The sequence below is a fragment of the Orcinus orca genome, chromosome 5 (genome assembly GCF_937001465.1).
Source record: "Orcinus orca chromosome 5, mOrcOrc1.1, whole genome shotgun sequence".
NCBI classification, from domain to species: Eukaryota; Metazoa; Chordata; class Mammalia; order Artiodactyla; family Delphinidae; genus Orcinus; species Orcinus orca.
Window position 1 is genome coordinate 2,887,241 of NC_064563.1, and position 16,598 is coordinate 2,903,838.

Genomic DNA, 16,598 nt, shown 5'->3' on the forward strand with positions numbered 1-16,598 from the left:
GCCTTGGTAACAGTAATGATGATATTCAAGATGATTAATAATAGAGTCAGCCCTCAAAGCATGTGAGTACCAAGCAAGGCACTCATGGATAATGTCACCATTAGTGGAACCACAACTCTGAATACTTCCTTTTAAAAGGAAAGCCGAGCAGGAGAATCAATTCTGTCTCATCAAGACAACTGTCCTCTCTTCTTTTCACTCTTAGTTTTGTTTATTGTAAACGATGCAAAAATGAAGCAGCACACTGTTACATTTTGTTTTCCTTTTCCTTTGTTGAATGTGTTGTCTCTTTTTGGTTACTCCATAATTTAGTTCTTTCACATAGACGATTTTCAAAGTATGTTTTTTGAAATACACTGTTTTGTTTCCTTAGATGTCTGGATCAAATACTTTGACAACATTCTTATAAAATTGAGTCATGGGTTTGAGATGTTGACCTACAGTACAGATTGAGCCAGTAAACCATGGGCTGTCTGTTCATATTTACCTGATGGGGCCGAATCGTCATCAATCACAGGGAATTATTTATTTTCTTGAAACAAGTTATACAAGCAAGCGTATCCCGTTTGAGCAAGACAAGATTCACTTTGAATGCAGCATCCCCAAACCCAGGATTTCGGTTGTTGGTCGGCTTCCTACTTTGTTTTCGACTTAAAGATTCTACCATCTGGTCATAATCAAGCTCCCCCTAAACACTGGGAGAGACCGTGATTTCCAGGCTAAGAGCTGGCCTGTCTTCTTGGCCAAGTCTCTCTGTTTATCCTTGGTGAGAGGTTCCTGATGAACTTATTCATCTGTCTGCAGTTCTTGGGAGGAGAGGAAAAGAGCCTTTAAAAGGTTAAAAGGAAATCCTTCAGCCTGAAGCGTAATGACACAGATGATGACTTAGACAAACAAGAAGAAATGAAGAGCCAGAAGGGTACATACGTAGGTGAATAGTAAACACTCTAAAAGCATATTTTTTCACATTTCTTCCCTTAACTTCTTTTTTTTTTAATAGATCTTTATTGGAGTATAACTGCTTCACAATACTGTGTTAGTTTCTGTTGCACAACAAAGCAAATCAGCCATATGCATACACATGTCCCCATATCCCCTCCCTCTTGTGTCTCCCTCCCACCCTCCCTGTCCCACCCCTCTAGGTGGTCACAAAGCACCGAGCTGATCTCCCTGTGCTATGCGGCTGCTTCCCACTAGCTAGTTATTTTGCATTTGGTGGTGTATATATGTCCATGCCACTCTCTCACTTCGTCCCACCTTACCCTTCCCCCTCCCTGTGTCCTCAAGTCCATTTTCTACGTCTACCTCTTTATTCCTGCCCTGCAACTAGGTTCATCAGTACCTTTTTTTTTTTTTAGATTCCATATACATGCGTTAGCATATGGTATTTGTTTTTCTCTGACTTACTTCACTCTGTATGACAGACTCTAGGTCCATCCACCTCACTACAAATAACTCAATTTCGTTTCTTTTTATAGATGAGTAATATTCCATTGTATATATGTGCCACATCTTCTTTATCTACTCATCTGTCGTGGACATTTAGGTTGGTTCCATGTCCTGGCTATTGTAAACAGAGCTGCAATGAATATTGTGGTACATATCTCTCTCTCTTTTTTTTTTTTTTTAATATTTATTTATTTATGGCTGTGTTGGGTCTTTGTTGCTGTGCACAAGCTTTCTCTAGTTAAGGTGAGTGTGGGCTACTCTTTGTTGCGGTGAGTGGGCTTCTCAAGGCGGTGGCTTCTCTTGTTGTGGAGCATGGGCTCTAGGCACACGGGCTTCAGTAGTTGTGGCACTCGGGCTCAGTAGTTGTGGCTCTCGGGCTCTAGAGTACAGGCTCAGTAGTTGTGGCACATGGGGCTTAGTTGCTCCACAGCATGTGGGATCTTCCCAGACCAGGGCTCAGACCCATACCCCCTGTGTTGGCAGGATTGCTAACCACTGCACCACCAGGGAAGCCCTTTATCTCTTTTTGAATTATGGCTTTCTCAGGGTATATGCCCAGTAGTGGGACTGCTGGGTCATACGGCAGCTCTATTTTTAGTTTTTTAAGGAACCTCCATACTGTTTTCCATAGTGGTTGTATCAATTTACATTCCCTCCAACAGTGCAGGAGGGTTCGCTTTTCACCACACCCTTTCCAGCATTATTGTTTCTAGATTTTTTGATAATGGCCATTCTGACTGGCATGAGGTGATACCCCATTGTAGTTTTGATTTGCAATTCTCTAATAATTAGTGATGTTGAGCATCTTTTTGTGTGCCTCATGGCCATCTGTATGTCTTCCTTGGTGAAATGTCTACTAAACTTCTTAAACACAGATTGCATAAAGCAGTAATTATTAACACTGTGTCATCAGATTGATATTAGTAGATGAAATATATAACAATATAATATACGATATAACAATAAGAATATAATATAACAATAATAGGATAAAGAAGAGGAAAAGAATAGAGCTATATTGGAGCAAAGTTTCTGTGTTTTATGAAAACTAAGTTAGTATTAATCTATAAGATTGTGATAAATTAAGATGCATTTTATGATTCCTAGAGAAACCATTCAGGGAATAACTTTTTTAAAAGTTTAGAAAATCCACAGAGGAATTTAAATGGTACGCCAAAAATAGTTTCTTAACAAAAAAGACGGCAGTAAAAGAAGAGAGGAATAAAGAAATAGGCAATTCAACAGTAATACATGACTTCAATAACCAAGATTCAATAATTGATAGCGCTACTTTATCAAAAATCAGCAAGGATATAGAAGACTTGAACAACACTACTAACCAACTCAAATTATACATCAATAAAGTTGTGAGGTGGTTTTTTTTAGTGACTAATAAATAATATGAAAAAGAGGGCTTCCCTGGTGGCGCAGCGGTTGAGAGTCCGCCTGCCGATGCAGGGGACACGGGTTCGTGCCCCGGTCTGGGAAGATCCCACATGCCGCGGAGCGGCTGGGCCCGTGAGCCATGGCTGATGAGCCTGCGCGTCCGGAGCCTGTGCTCCGCAACGGGAGACGCCACAATAGTGAGAGGCCTGCGAACCACCACCCCCCCCCAAAAAAATAATAATATGAAAAAGAAAAATAAATGGCTCCATTTGAGGCAAATGCCTGATCTCCTTAAAAAGAGAAAATGCAAATTAAACGTGTATATGAGGCACGATTAAGATTACGGTTTGTAACACACCCGACAGATAATTATATGGACACTAGGCATCCTTATTTATGGTTGGGAGCCATATTAATTTGGTACATCTTCTATGGGGAGCGATTTGGCTTTATCTATCAAAAATTTTTAATTACATGTTCCTTGATTCAGTAATTACATTCCTACTCCCACTGATGCCAAATCATGAATTTACATTCTATTTGCTTCAAGCAAAAGATTGCAAACAATCCAAAAGTCCGTCATCCACAGTAGACTAAGATAAATTATGATCTAACCAATGAGTGGAATCTAATGAAGTTGTAAAACTATACAGCTCAATTTGTGGTATCTGGAAAAGATCTGCAATCTCTAGTGCTAAAAAGTGAAATCAGGAAATTGTGCAAAGAGTAACCTGCATTTGTGAAGTATGGGTAAATACAGGAATGCATAGTAAAAGCATTAATAATACGTTCTATACATGCCTTCAGGCAATGGAGTTGAGTTCTTTTAAAAATGGAGAAGTGATGAAACCGTATTTTCACCATCTACTCTTTTGTACTTTTGAAATTTTGTATTGTGCAAAAAATCAAAAACAATAACAGCATGGCAATTATCTTTAAAAGGGGGCTTTGAATAAGCTTAAAAGGGATATCAAGAGAGTACCGGACCCATGCTAAATAGAACCTTTCTATTCTGATTCTTAATGTAAAACATTGAGCCATTCATTAATATACTGGCTTACAAGTTCTTGCTTGTCACTAGAGCAACAACTACAAATTTTGACTTTAAAATACTTTTATTTGGGGGAAATTTCTATTTAATTACCAGAAAACTTATTTAATTTGAATTTGATTTTTTGCATGGTAGAAACTATTTTTTAAAAATCAAACATTCCATTTTAAGGTAATTTTTAAAATTTATTTATTTATTTTAATTGAGGGTTTATTTTCCTATAATCCGTGGTTGTAAAAAGCAATCATTTCAGAATATTATTTGAGACTGCTGGAATTTTTGAGAGTAATTATGCTAAAAACTAAAAAATGAGTCTTTGACCCAAACTTTGAGAGCAGAAATCATTTATTCCTGCTCTCATAGAATTAATGATAATTCAGCATCCTTGAAACAAGGATTTCCCCCTGGATAATCTCATATAGACACATGTCCCTTACCAAACCTCATTATACTAAATATTTTTAGGGTTGTTTTTTTTTTGGTAGCCCTTTCTTTCTTGCCCAAGATTTTTACATTGGTGTTAATGCTATGCCTTCTATTAACTTTATTACATCTCCTCAGAACTTAAAAATTTCTGAATAGGTTAACAAAACTTTCAAAGTTGCAGTACCAGTGAGCTGAGGACTGTCAGAGAAAATAAAATGTCAAAAACCCACACAGAGTAGACAGGAAGAAAAGCTGATCTCACCAACTCCCCAAGGCCATTTCTACCAAAGAAGCTCCCCATTGACCCCTAAGGATCTAAGACTAACACTTGACTTCAGACCCCAAAAGTTTTTCTCTTTTAAATATAGCCATTGACTTATATTTTTTCCTGTGCCATTTAGCAAACATTAGTTGAGGGACTATATGTCAGAGACAGTCTGCTCAGCATTAAGAATGGGAAAACAATACGTCTCAGTCCCAACCTGCCAGGAGCTCAGGGTCCACTTGGGGAGACAACCACACACAAGCATAATTGTAATAAAGTGTATAAGATAGAGAGCACTGCAAAAAAAGGAAGAGATTCTGAGACAGGCTGGGACCTGGGACCTGGAACCCTTGGCTGCAGTGCTTGCACCTGGACAAATGTCTCATCCAGCAACAAAATACAAAGAAAGTATAAGGGACTAAAAATAACTGTGTGCATGCACAGCTGGGGCAAATTATGGACAACAAGATACAAAAAGACCAAAAACCCAACTGCCACTTCTGAAGAGCCAGGAGCAAAAGCAGGGCACTGCCCATGCCCCCTGCACATGACACCACCAAAGGGGGCGGGCAGACCACCTCAGCCACCCCTCCGGCCCCTATCCTCCAGCACCTGGACCTGCCCCTATCCTCACCCCATACAAGCAACCAGCTTGCCCCCCCTCAGGGAGTGAGTGAGCAAGGGAACCTGTTGCTTGTTCTCCCTCCCCTCTGCTGCAGCAGGGGACCCAATAAAGCCTTGCCTGAATTTTTTGTCTGTCCTCTGATCAATTTCTACTGATTAAGGAGGCCACAAATCCTGGTCAGTATCAATTCATTCTGCAATAGGAGTGGTGATGTGTGGATAGATTTTAAAAGACGAGTAGAAGTTTGTTAGGTGCTCAGTGCAGAAAATTGCTCCTGGCAGCAAGCAGGGGGTTGTGAAACAGGATGGTGTGTTAAGGGAAATACCAAGTAGTGAGAAAATTAAAAAAAATAACCCTGAGGGGTGGAGGTTAACCCCCCACCAGGCCTACCATCCTAGTTTCTCCTCACTTACCAAGGAATTTGTATTATAAACCCAGGAGAATTTCATAAGTCTTGGGGAAATTCAAGTGTTTTGTTTATAGGTAGCTTGTAGACTATAAATTTACCTACAAACATTCCTTACAGAATTGTTTGCAGTGGCAAAAGTATGGAAGCAACCTAGATGCTCACTGTTTTGAGTCTGATAAAATAAATTATGATAGCTCCATGAAATGTAACAGTATGAAATTATTTTTAAACTAAGGTAGTGCTACATGTATCAAAATGGATCTCGCTCCAGGATATAAAATTATTCAGCAAAATAACAAAAACTAGGGGCAGACCATGCGTATACTGCCTTTTGTGAGGGATTTTTAAATGTGATGCATACATTACTAGGATATGCTCTATTAAACATGTAACGGTTATCATTTCTTAAAAACCGGAACAGCTCAGGAAGTCATTCTCTTCCCTCATTCCCTCTTTCATCTGTGAAAATAAACAAGCTAATACTAATCAGGACAGTCAGAGGATGAGAGATGCAGCAGTGAACAAGAATTCCTAAGCAGTTGTAGATTTTCCCGCAGAATTAAACATGTCAACACAAACACTGTGTATAATTCTTCAGCTAGAGTTTTTCGCTGGCACGCTGTTCTTTTGATCAACAAATAAAATCTTATTTTCCTTTCTTCTTTCTTTCCTTTTTCTTGATATGGGGCCCAGAGGCAGAGGCTTGGGGACTGTAGAGCTGGGAGACTGTGTGTCCCCTGGAACACAAGGACTCTGTCTGCCAAGCATCAGAGTCTGACATCAGGGCAGCAAGCCATTCTATTCATCAACAACCTGGGGCTAAAGGGGAACAAAACAAAAAGTGTGGATGTTTTATAGATGCTGCAAGATGCTGTTGCACCGTGGATATGGTTGTGTTACAGTCGCTTCTGTCCGGACAGTGAAATTCTGAATTTTGTGCTAGCAAAACATACTAACATTTGCTATCTCTCATGTACCTAAAAGGTTGAATCCACTGTTTTTGTTTTTGGCTGTGCCGAGTGACTTGTGGGATCTTAGTTCCCTGACCAGGGATCAAACCCCGGGCCCAGGGCAGCGAACGCACTGAGTCCTAACCACTGGACTGCCAGGGCATTCCCAGACTCCACTGTTTAAAATCATCCTCCTATAGCCCTCAACACTATCCCTTTTAGACATCTGACCTATCCTAAATTATTAATGAATGTATCTATACATATCCATGGAAATAAGCTGAATTTAAGGGAGGAAAAGATGTGTCATGGGTGCAAGAGCAGGACCTGACCACATACACTCAGGAGTAATTTGCAAGTATAATGTACCAAGTTCAATGTCCAGAGCTCTTCACTCTCCCCTGAAAAAATCAAGAAAACAAATATACTGTGTCGGGAGCCACATAGGAAGTGCCTTTGAGTTACAGCACAGACGAGACCCGTAGTGTCAAGCAAAGTTGATGCTATCGGGTACAAATATGGAGAGGCAAAGTTCTCCTCTGCAAAGCTGATGCTGTCAGACACATATATGGAAAAGCAAAGCTTCCTGAACATAGGGTTTTTTACACTCCCCCTACCCTGTTGAGGCCTCCTGGTGGCTGGTGCCTTGCAATCGGTCTCTCTTGCCCAGTGTTGTAAGCTGGGCCCTCCCTGGAGGAGAAACCTGGGTTCCCGAAGACATGTGACCAGAGCCGGGGCCCCGCCAGTTGGCGAGGGAATCCCAGGGCAGGTGCTGGGCGTGGAGGCCACGGGGGCATAGGCTACCAAGGTGACAGAGAACTGACCTTCTCTGGGGGCACTGCACCTCGCACACCTCACATCTCCCTGCTTGGCCCCGGAGGATGGCTGGTTAGCCAGAGACGGGTAAGATTCCTCAGGGAAGGAACAACCTAAGACAGGCACAGTCGCAGAGGGGCCATCAGGAGAGAACTTGGGGGCCAACAGAGGTGGGGCATAGACCCTCACCCCCCAACTTTGCAGGAGCCTGAACCCTGTCCCCATGGCTGCTTCGCTTCCCACGCCCAGCTCAGATGGGAACCCAGGTAGCAGACAAGAGACCTGGCCAATGGCAACTGCCCTCCCGCCGCAGCAGGGCTTTGTTTCCCATTTCCTCCGTGGACCACAGCTTTCCTCTGTGTGGTAGCAAGGCTTTGCTCTGTGTGGTTCCCCTTGTCTTCCCCTGCCTTTGCCTAAAGTGATTTTGTAGGATTGCTATTGGGGTTGGGAAATATTCCCAGTTCCGATGGAGGGTTTGAGGAAAGATCCCAACTGAGGGAAAAGCCAAGAAAGATTGTAATCACTCCGGCTCCCTTGATGACTACACCTGAGATCCCCACTCCCAGGCCAGGGCATTGGGCTCGGGGAAGTACGACAGGAATGTTTTTGTGGCAAGAACCTACTTTACAAAGTAAATTGGATGAGTTATGGCCTCCCTGGGGAGTTAAAGATATACTAGGAAATTCTTGGGTTTGGTGGCGGGGAAGGTTTTTATTACAATGGGTATATGCGAAATTAGATAGGGTAAGCTTTAAGGCAAATATATATAAGCTTTACTGCTCTTTTTATAAGAATAGATATAAGGGACAAATTATATTTTGTAAATATTTTGCAAAGGACCTTGGTGACAGATTTAAGGTACAATGCCCTCCACAAAGACCCCCTAGGGTTAGTACGTTTATAGCACCTTGTTTTGATGTTAAAGGTAAAATGTTATGGCCTGAAGGCATTTACAGATTGTAAAAGAGTAATGTGTTTGAGTTTGTGTTTTGTGTAACCAGCTAACTAAACAGAACATACAGGTATAAGAACATTTACTTCTGGGAAGAATAATGGAACCGCAGATAAAGTTCCTGACCTAGATGTGACCAAGATGTACCTAACCACAGGGGATGAAAGAGACTATAGAGATCAGAAGACTACTTGACCATAAAAACCTGTTTAACCTGTTGATGTAATCTGCTGACGAAAATGACCTTTGTTTTATGGCTTTGTACCTTTGTTTTTGATCTTTGTTTTATGGCTTGTAAGGGGTTTTTGGCGAGGGAACTAGATTGTTAAGATTGAAAATGAGATTGCCTCACAGTATAAAAGCTTCGGAATTATGAAAATAAATTTGGCAGATCCTTGCATCCTCTGAGGTGTCTTGTGTTCTGTCCACGCCGACTCCGTCTCCCCTTTCGGTGAAACCTGTTCAGCTGGGGCTGGTCCCCGGCAATACTGTAGCCGTCGAGTCCCGCCAGCCCCTGCGCAAAGTTCAGAGCTGACCGGGTATTTCCCGCTGGAGCGTGGCCTCAGCCAGAGGAGGCAGAGTGGAAGGAAAGGAGGAAGAGGGAAATTGGGGGCGTCGGTCATCTCCAGGTGCTGGTGTTCTGGGAAACTGTCCATGGAGTTGAGATATTTATTGCAGTAATTTCTGGCCTTACATACTTAGCCATGTGGATGAAAGGCTCTTGGTGCTGCAGCCAGCAGTCAGTGCTGTGCCTCTGAGGTGGGAGAGCTGAGTTCAGGACACTGGTCCACAAGAGACCTCCCACCTCCACGTAATATCAAACGGTGAAAAGCTCCCAGAGACCTCCATCTCAACACCAGCACCCAACTTCACTCAACGACCAGCAAGCTACAGTGCTGGACACCCTATGCCAAACAACTAGCAAGACAGGAACACAACCCCACCCATTAGCAGAGAAGCTGCCTAAAATCATAATAAGTCCATAGACACCCGAACACACCACCAGACGTGGACCTGCCCACCAGAAAGCCAAGATCCAGCCTCATCCACCAGAACACAGGCACTAGTCCCCTCCCCCAGGAAGCCTACACAACCCACTGAACCAACTTTAGCCACTGGGGACAGACACCAAAAACAATGGGAACTATGAACCTGCAGCCTGCAAAAAGAAGACCCCAAACACAGTAAGAGAAGCAAAATGAGAAGACAGAAAAACACACAGCAGATGAAGGAGCAAGATAAAAACCCACCAGACCTAAAAAACGAAGAGGAAATAGGCAGTCTACCTGAAAAAGAATTCAGAGTAATGATAGTAAAGATGATCCAAAATCTTGGAAACAGAATAGACAAAATGCAAGAAACATTTGACAAGGACCTAGAAGAACTAAAGATGAAACAAGCAATGATGAACAACACACAATAAATGAAATTAAAAATACTCTAGAAGGGATCAATAGCAGAATAACTGAGGCAGAAGAACGGATACATGACCTGGAAGATAAAATAGTGGAAATGACTACTGCAGAGCAGAATAAAGAAAAAAGAATAAAAAGAACTGAGGACAGTCTCAGAGACCTCGGGGACAACATTAAACGCACCAACATTCGAATTATAGGGGTTCCAGAAGAAGAAGAGAAGGCAGTGAGGAGTTTTATAGTAATGTTTCAAGGAGGGTGTGATCAGCTAGTGGACATTCTTCTGATTGGTTGGCGGGGAGGTAAGCGGGAGTCAGCATCATCAGCCATCCGGTTCCAACTGGTCTGGGGTCTACATGCCTGTGGGCAGCACACTTTTAACTTCTTCTACCTAGTGGGGATTTCAGTGTCTGCAAAACAGCTCAAAGATATTGTTACGTGTATCCCTTGAGGGGGAACCAGGACCTGCCCCAAGGCTGCACTGTTGTGTCTTGGCTTCTCCTCCCTTGTCTCTGCATCCCCTCCCTTCCCTGATTAGCAACTGTTTGAATTTTCCCTTTGGAACTCAGGGGAGGTCATGGAGGCTGAATTAAGCCTGTTTCCTATAATCAAAGAAATGGGGGATGCAGAAAGGCTTCCATGCCCAGCAGCCCCACAGGGTCCTGCTTGGTATCAATATGAGTTTTCGCCCCAGTGGATTCCAGCCCATACATCCCTCACTTGCCTATTTGTGCCTCTCTCCTCCTACTGGATTTCTCATTATGGACCTCATTTCACTCTCTGAACCAATTTCTGTTCACCACCTTCACTTGAGGATCCAGCTGACTGCCTCTCCAAGCTCCAGGTCATGGCTCTTCTGAGGTTGGGTGTGATCAAACCTAGAAATATTAGGGCCTTTCTTGGCCAGTCCCTGGGCTGCCCACACTTGATTTTGCCCATGTGGACAAACTTTTTGTACTTGTTCAGCATTGTAGCTCATGTTACAAGAAACACCTTTATACTCTGAGTTTCTCCTTTGCTCTTTAAGCTGATCATCTCATAGCTCACCGCAAATTGCTCACAAAGGTAAGCTTCAAACACACAAAAAGGGTTCTAGATGATTGCCTCTGGTTGGTCTCCCCAGAAAGCAGTCTCTCAGACAACGATCAGCATGTAGGGTGTTTATTATGGTATGCTTTGGGGATCAAGACCTGTGGAGGGGAAAGGAAGCAAGCACGACTGGACAGAGGGAGAAGTCGGGCTATGATGAAGCCCCAACGAAGGGCTCAGCCAACCACAGACGGAATTCTGCAGAACGGTTCTAGCAGGGACGGAGCCCTTACATTCCGGCATCGGTCAGTCATTGAATGAGAGCTGCCCATCCCCAAAGAGGGCCAACAGCAGAGGGGCATCTTTTGGCAGCATTGTCAGCAGCTGGGGGAAAAAGTCCTTTATTATTTAAGGGCAGCATAGAGTCCAACTCAGGGCCACTCAGGACCGTCCCCTTCTCTTCCACTTTCCCTGTTTCATCGGTCCCCAAACTGTGTCCCTTTTTTTCTTGTGGCCACAGACTTCGACATCTGCCTCTACCCCCTGGTGACCAGCAACCATCCCTCTACACTACAGTCACTCATCTAGGGTAGATGTGGTGGTGAACATAACCAAAGACACAACACTTACGGCATTTGCATCAGTACAATAAAAATAATAACTGCATCTCTTTCCTAGAGATTAAATTGGATAATGAACAGGGCACACACAACACGATGTTTGGTACCTAGTCAATGTGAGGTGTATTTTATTTTACTTTATTTATTTTTTATTTTATTTTTTGGCCACATCATGCGGCATGCAGATCTTAGATCCCCAACCAGGGATTGAACCTGTTTCCTCAGCAATGGAAGCACAGATCCCTAACCACTGGACCGCCAGGGAATTCCCTGAGATGCATTTTAGTCATTATGTGCACCTTCCAGTGTTCCCCATTTGAGAAGAGAAAATTAGACTCCATTTTAGTCATCTGTACGCTGGCGCAAAATAGAAGGAAAGAAAAGGGAAGATATTTTAAATCTGGAAGCATCTGGAGTTCATAAATGATCAAAGAAATACGACACATCCCAGTTTTACTTATAACAAATGATCTGGCCTAAAAAGGCCTGGAAAGACCCCTTTTCCTACCTCCCCACAGCTCTGCAGAAATCATGGGAGGCTGAACTATTTCTCCGATTTCACTGGATGTGGAGCTATTTACTGATGACAAATTTGGAAGCCCAGCAGGTCACTTGCCGCTGTCCCATTGGATCACAGACGTGCCGCCCGGAAGCAGTGATGCTGACCTGCCCACTTAGTCTGCAGTCCCTGCAGCCTCCTCTCCTCAGTCTCCACTGCTGGATCCTTCGTAGCCTCCAGCCTGACCCCAGGGCACCTTTGTCGCAGGTTAAAAAAATAACTGCTAAGCTGGAGTCCTCAGCCATGTAAACTCTAGATTATGACTAGAATTCAACAGGGCTTTCCTGTCTGCCTGCCTGTGTGGCCTGCGGTGACCTGATGAGAAAGCAGAGCTGGGGCTTCCCTTTCTCCCAGCAGCCGTGGTGTGTCCCCCAGGGGAACCGTGTCAGAACAGAGGTATACATGACCAGCTTTCCAAAATAGCAGCCACAAAGCAGTCCACGCCCGGCCTGCTCTGTCCATCTGACTCACCTGGGACAAACACACGCTCCTGTAATCCTCCCCTGCCCTTTGTTCACTCACACACAGAAATCCAGTGCTGTGAATACAGTTTCTGAGCTCTGAAATACACTGCTAGCATAATCATGTTAAAGGGACACCTTGAGAGGTTATCTCCCAGACGCTAGCAAGCAGTTTCCAAAATCATGCACCACAAATACTCTAGACAGAGTACCAGTCTGCGTTCACGCCCCTACATTTGTAATCAGTCTCCTCTCAACTGAGGTCCATCACTCACCACATCGTGGAGACAAAAAGACATGCTCACGGCCTGCTTCTCCAGAGGAAGATCCCCATGAGACACACACACACACACACACACACACACACACACACACACACACACACACACAAAGACCTAAAAGGAAAGACTGGAAAAGCTCGAGTTCTTTTAGACCATTCAAAATCTGATAAATCCTCCACTGCCATTACAAGTGGTGCATTGCTGTGCTAAAAATAGCTATTTGGAATGATGAATGTTACTTGTCACGATCCAACACAAGAGGCTCCGGTCCATTCTGGACCATGTCCAAGACATCCAACACCCTGTGACTCATCAGGGTCCAGGGTGGGTCTACGGTTCACGGAGGTTAGCTCAGATGAGCAGTCAGAGGAAGAGGCCAGTGGGGTCCAATACTTCCGTAAGCTCCCTTACAGTGAGGACGGTGCCCTGACCAGGCTGCATACCTGACACCATAACGTGATTGGTGCAGGGCCCCTAACATATGGTTGCAGCATAAAGTATTAATGAATGGTGGTGAGTTCTAGTGTCTGCGAGACAGGTGGATTATAATATCTAAAGCAGAGCTTCTCAACAGCATCATTGTAAGGAAAAAACACACTATTGTTTTTATATATGTTACACATAGTGAAACGGAGCAGGACCCTGTGGGGCTCCTGGGCACCAAAGCCTTTCAAACAGCTGTTGATCAGGGAAGGGAGGGGATGCAGAGACAAGGGAGGAGCAGCAAAGACACAATAGTGCAGCCTTGGGGCAGGGCCCTGGTTCCCCCTCAAGGGGTACACATAAAAATATCTTTGAGTTCTTCTGCAGAACTAAAACCCCAACAAAAGGAAGATGTTAGCATTCTTCATTCCAGAGAAGGTCAGAGTTTGATGACCTCAGGAAGCTCATCAGAAGACCCCCTGAGGCCAGATTAAAGAAGCTCAGGCCCTGCACACACCCTGGTCCTTATCAGCAACCCCACCCTTGAACCATTGCTGTAAAACTCCTCACCAAATCCTCCCACACTGGGGACACACAGTTTTGAGGGCCTGGGAGGTAGGGGAGGGACTGAAAGTTCCCCTCACAACCAGCCTCCAACCTTACTAAGGGCTTTCCAAAAGTCACCTCATTAACATAAAAAAGGCCACTTTATCACTTACAGCACTTAAGAAATTGCGAATATTACTCAGCCATCAAAAAGAATGAAATGATGACATTTCCAGCAACATGGGTGGACCTAGAGCTAATCATACTAAGTGAAATAAGCCAGACACAGAAAGACAAACACCCTATGATGTCACTTACATGTGGCATCTAAAATATGACACAAGTGAACCTATCTACGAAACAGAAACAGACTCACAGATGTGGGGAACAGACTGGTGGTTGCCAACGGGGAGGATTGGGGGAGGGATGGAGTGGGAGTTTGGGATTAGCAGATGCAAACTATTATATAAAGAACTGATAAACAACAAGGTCCTACTGTATAGCACAGGGAACTGTATTCAATATCCTGTGATAAACCATAATGGAAAAGAATATGAAAAGAATATTTACATACACACACATATATATATCTGAGTCACTTTGCTGTACAGAAGAAATTAATGCAACATTGTAAATCAACTCTACTTCAGTAAAATTTAAAAAAAAAAAAGAAAAGAAATTCCAAGAGCTCTGTGCTAAGATGGGAATGAAAACCAGATATACATCGTAAATCATAATATCACATGCAACTGTTGACATTTGGGCTGGATAATTCTTTTTTGTAGCGGGCTATCTTGTGCATTGCAGGATGTTTAGTAGCATTCCTGGCCTATATCCACCTACTCCCTTTATGACAACCAAAAATGTATCCAGATATTGCCAAAGGTCCCCTTGGGGGCAAAATCACCCTCTGTGGAGACCACTGATCTAAAGGGCCAGGATAGAAGATTTAGGGAGACCCTCAGCATCCCAGAGGTCTGACAGCAGGACCCCAGGCAGGTTGGGTGAGGCTTAGGGACAAATCTCATCTCTAGAAAAGACTTGGGAAGGATAGCTCTCAGGATCTCTTTCTTTGAAAGTGGTCTCACCCAAAGTAGCTTGAACAATCAAAGATAATCTATTAGAATAAGACCTAAAAAGCCCAGAGATAAGCTCACTTCAGGTCTGTGAGAATCTAAAAGCTCAAATAAGACCATCAGGGCTCAGTTTTTCTCCACTGCTGCACTCTGCTTTCCTGTGTGATATGGCCCCTGCTTGTGGTGGCCAAGCCCCACCATTCCTGCTCTAATCCCACTAGCTCAGAAACCAAGCCTGACAGGAAGAGAGCGTCTCTTTCTCAGTAGTTCTAGGGGGGAGAAAAAAAACCTCACAACTGAGTCCCTTTGGACCATCGTGGCTCATCTCAGACTAATCAGATTTAGGAAACTGATCAGTTGTGGATCGTGCCAAGTGATCAGGTCCGAGTCACACGCCACTCCTGGATTCGGGAACAAGGAACAGGCCAGTTTCACCCAAAGTATCTGGAGTAACTGGGAGGCAGAGTGGTTCCCTAAAGAAACTCAAGATGCTAATACCAGAAAGCAGTAGTAGTGGGCTCTGGGCAGGTACAACAGCCCAAGCCTGGGAAAATGAAGATACTGGACCAGAAATCAAAGCAAGGGCTCTTGCTCTAGTATAAATACAGAGGTCCTGTGCTGGCCTCAGGGTACAAGCTGCTCAGATGAGACACTATTTATAACTATTTTCTCTCAAACTTTCCTTCCTAGATCTGTGAGTACTTATTAAACATGAAGGGGTTTATGCATTCAAACAGCAGCATTTAATCTTTCCCCCCCGCCTGGCTCTATTTGCATACCTTTGCTTTCATTCTGCCCTTTCTGAAGATCCCCTCGGGTAAATTCAGACTTGGACCAGCTCCTTCCAGCTTGATTACAGGCACTTTCTGTTTTCTGCTGCTCAAACACTGACCTATGGTGAGAGAGTGAGGTCTGCTAACTGCCATGGCCAGGTTGAGGGCAGGGAGGGAGACTTGTAATATCTGCCACTGCAGTGGGAGGACGATATTTCTTCCTGACTTAGCTAGTGAGCAAGTTATGTCCACAAACAGAACGCGTTTCATGATTTCTGCCTTCATCTTCACGTGGTGATCTCCCTGTGTGCGTGTCTGTGTCCACAGATCCTCTTTTATTTTTTAATTAATTATTTATTTATTTTTGGCCACGCTGCACGGCATGTGGGATCTCAGTTCCCCAACCAGGGATTGAACCCGCACCCCCTGCATTAGAAGCACTGAGCCCTAACCACTGGACCTCCAGGGAAGTCCCAATCCTCTTTTAATAAGGACATCAGTCACATTGGATTAGGGATCCATCCTACTCTATTATGAACTCATCTTACTAATTACCTCTGCAATGACCCTGTATCCAATTAAGGATAATGTTTTTAAAGTATGGTCGCCCTGATGAGACCACAGGTGCTAGTTTTACTTGTTCAAATGCCAATTCCTTTTATAAAGTCTTTCTGAGGGTTTCTCTACAGAACCTATCCTGTCACATCCACCTCAGATGACATGTTATGCAGGATATGAGAAGAGCGGCTGCGTGTCCCTTATAAACCTGCAGCCTTTTGATCTCATTGTGTGACAAATTGCAGGAGTTCATGTAAAAATGTGATGAGGCTGCTCTGCTCTCCTAGATTTATAGCTGTTTTGCACAGAGTGAAAGTTCCTTGAGGACAGCAACTTTTGTTCAGTGAAGACATTAGAATATCTACAGAGGGACAAGCCCTGTGCTGACAGCTTCTGCATCGGCGTCTGCTGGTCCACGGATTTGCCTGCTCTGGAGATGACAGTCTTGGATCCCCAGTGTCTGTGATAAGACCTGAGAGAGATGCTTTAAGTGTGTGCATCCCTAAATGATAAAAATAGAGCTGTTAA